The sequence below is a fragment of the Euprymna scolopes genome, chromosome 24 (assembly GCF_053919585.1).
Source record: "Euprymna scolopes isolate OS-2025 chromosome 24, ASM5391958v1, whole genome shotgun sequence".
In the NCBI taxonomy this organism is placed as follows: domain Eukaryota; kingdom Metazoa; phylum Mollusca; class Cephalopoda; order Sepiida; family Sepiolidae; genus Euprymna; species Euprymna scolopes.
The window spans coordinates 93,977,470-93,982,288 of record NC_136505.1 but is presented as its reverse complement, the minus strand read 5'-3'; the positions used below and the strand labels follow the sequence as shown (position 1 = coordinate 93,982,288).

The 4,819-nt window shown below is 38.6% G+C and overlaps 1 pseudogene; it reads right to left on the bottom strand.

The window, feature by feature from the left end:
• Positions 1-2,221: 2,221 nt before the first annotated feature.
• On the bottom strand, positions 2,222-2,338 carry LOC145246919 (5S ribosomal RNA; annotated as a pseudogene).
• Positions 2,339-4,819: the final 2,481 nt, after the last annotated feature.

Here is a 4,819-nt window from a genome sequence, read left to right as displayed (position 1 = left end):
AACTGAGTCTAGTTGACGCAAGTATTAATTTGTATCTCACAGACACACGCACACACACACACACACACACACAAACATATACGGAGAGGCACACACACACACGCACACATACATACGCGCATACAGACGCAAACATAGGCACACACACGCACACACACACGCACACACAAAAACTCACACCCACGCAGACACAAAACGCACATACGCTCACACACATATATGCACACACACGCGCACACACACAAGCAAACACACGGACGCACACACACACACAATCACGCACACACAGGCACACGCACCCGCACACACGCACGCACATGCACGCACACGCACGCACACACACGCACACGCACGCACACGCACGCACACGCACGCACACGCACGCACGCGCACGCACGCACACGAACACACACGCACTGAATTTTAGTCAGTCGTACTTCAAAAGAAAGAAAGATTTATCCAGCTTAAAAAAATGATAAAATAATAGCTTATCGGTATGTGCCGATCTGTCGAAAAACAGTATTTAATAAAAACATGCACGATCTATGTAAACACAAATGATTCAACACGGTAGCGTAACTGTACAAGAACAACGTCTACTTTATATTGAACGTAAAAAATAAAAGAATTCTCAGCTTATGGACATGTATGTGTCGCAGTTGGTTATTATGTTTGTATTTGGTTTATTTTATTTGAAACGATTGCCTCTTGTAGAGAGTGACACCATATTTGAAAAATTCTGAAGCGTTCGTTTTTGTAATAAAATTTAGACTCTGGAATGAACGAATTGTCAGCTCTCAGCCAATAAGATTTGGCGGAAGTGAGAAAGGAAAATTTACTATTTTTGGATTGAGAAATGGAAAGATCATGGTATGTCTATGAGTATATTATCCAGTTAATAAGGGTAAACCCCTGTATTTAGCGAAAGTGTAGAAATCCTCCTGATGATGAGTGGGGACGTTAGAAGGACTTATTATTTAGAGGGGAAAAATAGAAACTACTTCCTCTAGAGATGGTTGCCATTGTGATGATATTGCTCCTAGAATGAAATGTAGAATTTTATTATAACGACTAAATGTGTCTAAAAAGGCGTTCTAAAGTTACACAAGAAAGTAACTAATAGCCTAGACATAATAAATTTGCATGTGGAACCTGTTGTTGCAAACCTGCAGTACTTTGGTCCAGAAGCGAATTTCTGCAATCAAAATATTATATAGGAGATAAAACTAGCTAACCAGTGTCCCGCCGTTTTCGAGGAAAACAATAAATTCCATAATCCAACTTTGACATATTGAATTACTAGCCCCGTGGAAATTCCTTAGAATGTGAAATATGTTGAATTAACAAATATGCTTTGATAAAACTGATATTTTTTTGGATAGCGCAAAAAAACTTATTTTTTGAACAGGAAAAAAAACAAAACAAAAAACAATAACACGCAGCAAATATGAGTCTATTAACATTCCATTGAAAATAGTGTCTATTGTATTTTAAATATAGAAATGAGATAAATTAACAAGTACTAATAAATACCCAGAAATTAATAATGTGCTACATAGTTCAATACAAATAATAAAATCACATTATAAGAAACAATCTTTAATTTACTTATTCAGTCCAGCACTTCTTGGCAGATAATGTTCTTCTTTTTGGCCCTGTTTCTTTCGAATATTCCCTTTTTTATGTAACTTATTTCTGACTTCTTTCTTTGGTGAAAAACCACTACACATCAAAATTAGTACCAGTTCTTTTTCCATGCCGTTGCAAGAATGATCATATATTGTTATAACATAGACAGAAACGAGGCTACATTAAAAGGAGGTCACTCTCATATTCATATTTTTCAAAGGGTAATGGTACAGGATAACTAAGGAAGGAGCAAACAGATTATTATATGGATGATGTCAATTTTAAGAATTGTCCTTCAACCAGACATCTTCGGAACATGTGGTTGATGAAATATAGCCGATAGGGCAAGCGAGCATTCCATCGTGACGTTTCCGTAAATATGGAATTATTTTGATGTTGGAGGTACCACGTTAGTTTAGATTATCTCCTAAAATATACATCGAAAATATTCTGTTTTCAATACGTTGGTCCCATGGCCCTTGAGTCCCTGGAGGGGCAAAGGCCATCCACAACGTTTTGTAGATGCTTTTGTAGCGAGGAATTCTTTTTTCAGAGTGAGTGTACTGGCCCCACGCCCAATATTCCCAGTAAGTACATACAGCGCCTAGCCTTCCCAAATGGTCACCCATCTGGTACTGGCCAGGCTCAACGTTGCTTAACTTCGGTGATCTGGCGAGAACCGGTGTGTCAACGTGATTATGCCGTGCACAATATGTTTGACTTTAAGATGATAATTGTATTCCGCATGAAATGGATATCACTCAAGCGCATGAAGACGTAAAATAACACACATACACACATACACGTACACATAAGCACGTACACACATATAAGAACATGTATGTGTTTATAATTTTGTTGGAGAGTGGAAGTGAACCCTGTGTTTACTTTCGACAGCCTCGTAATATTTGCTTCCTTTCTTTATTCCTTACATCCCATGAACGATATTTCTGGTAAAGGGGAAAGAATTGCTGTTTTTTGGGTTGGAATCTATCCCTATAACACTTATCATTGGCAATTATAAAAAAAAACCCTTTAATTGGTATTCTTTAATCCCATACATCAAGTGGCTTCATGTCTTGTCTGGAAAGATTTCCATAAAAAGAACGCATAGAACTACCAGAACAATCATGGAATTTTGGAACACAGCTGCTAGGCGTAAGTTGTCCCAATGTGGACTATATTCAATTAAATTTACTTCTATGCAAAGAGGTACATTAACTAATTAGTGTACGGAGGACGTTCAGAAAGTAATGCCGTCTATTTTTAATCCGCCCGAATGAATCAGAGGGGATTGCATTGTTATGACGACTTAACTCCTGTATTCATGACCTGAAAGTTGCAGCTTTCTGTTGAAGACATTGACGGCAAGCAACTCCTGTCATGGGCGTGCGTCAGAAGCAGAGATGCATAAGTGAATTCCGCCATGCAGAAAAAAATGGACCGATTAACATTCACCGGTGCCTGTTGAACCTTAACTAAATCGATGCAATTGATGTTAGCACAGCTATTAGATGAGTTAGTCGATTGCACTTCGGACTTTTACGACCGATACACCAGAAGAGGAAAAAGTGTATAATGTTGAGTATGTAGAAAATAAGTTATGGAGCACAAAAGATCGCTCGGTTTAATGGTACCACTCACGTCTTCGTAGCTCTTCAACGTTTTTGTTTAAATTTTGAGTTCAAGTATAGGAGACCTTACTTTTGGAACGACCCTCATAAAATGACTATAACTTAATGCAAACCGTACTTGGTCTTCGGGACAAGATCAAAGTGTAGTATCTGTTCTTCAGATTCTGCACTTCAATTTCTTGTTCTCTGTCAGTGGAGGAGAAATCCTCACGATTGAGACAATTTTTATTTTTGTTCATTTTCTCCACGTTAAAAAACGACCCTGGTGTCTAACTCTGTCCCGTGGGGAGGCATTGTAGATAGGAACTTAATGCAAATCTATCTATCTATCTATCTATCTATCTATCTATCTATCTATCTATTATATAAAATTGGTCGCTAGGTTAGCATTGCTGGATGGCATCGTCCTTGCGAATTGAAATTCCTACTTGTGAGACATCGGCTTGGGGTTTATTAGCTGCTTGAATGACCGCATCCCTTGTCGAGACGAAGTAGGTCAATTTCACAGTCGGATTTCGGCGCGGTTTACTTGATATGTATTAGTTAATAGAAATTTTTGTGTGCGGGGGGGTTTCTCAGTTTTCAGAGTGCTTGCCTTGCATTGTACCGGAATGTCTTCGATAAGTATCGAAAATCGATAATAAAAAAATCAGATGAAAGAAGGAACAGTCGACCTTGACCAAAGTAAACACCTCATACAGTCTAACATCACAAATGCATTGGAGAAGTTTTATTGCTACACAAGCAGAAAGGCCCGGCATATAAAATCAACAGTAAGCTCTTTGATATGACTGAGGCGCGTTCGAAATGAATGTTTCTGTTTAGAGCACAATTGAACCACGATACTTGACTTTTTAATTTTAAACTTAAAGCCTTTATCGCCCCATAAGCCCAAAGGCCAGGCATATAAAATCAACAGTAAGTTCTTTGATATGATGGGGGCGCGTTCGAAAATGAATGTTTCTATTTAGAGCACAACTGAAACATGGTACTTCAGTTTTGCATTTAAAACTTTAATGCAAGCCATCTATAAATATAAAAGCGAAAATGTATGTATGTGTGTGTGTTCGCTTTTTCTGTGTGTCTACAAAAGGCCTCTTTCAGAGAAGCGGTCGGTCGGTTCACAACTTTTAAAAACGTTTTATATCACATATAAATCGTAATATCTCACAGTTAACAACGCTCGCCTGTCTATTTAATTTGCTCGATTTCGGGAAGATAAATATTCAATATTCAATATTTGTCGCTCGCCGCATGTGGGTTAGTCTTTTTCCTATAACATCTTGGGGGAGGGGAAAAAAAGCGTTTGCTTTTTTCACAACTTTGCCTCAACGCTTCGGGTTCGATCCTCATACTTACTATTTTTAACCCCCCCCTCCACACACCTCCAAACACCCGAGCAACGCCGGGTACCCCTCGCTAGTTATATATAAATATAATTTTATAAAATAAACAGCAGGTTATCTACAGTGCAAATGTACATTACAAGGTATCACTGTGTGGAGGCATGTGAAGCTTCCTCCTGGTGCACCACGGTGGGTCCCCAACTAGAGCAG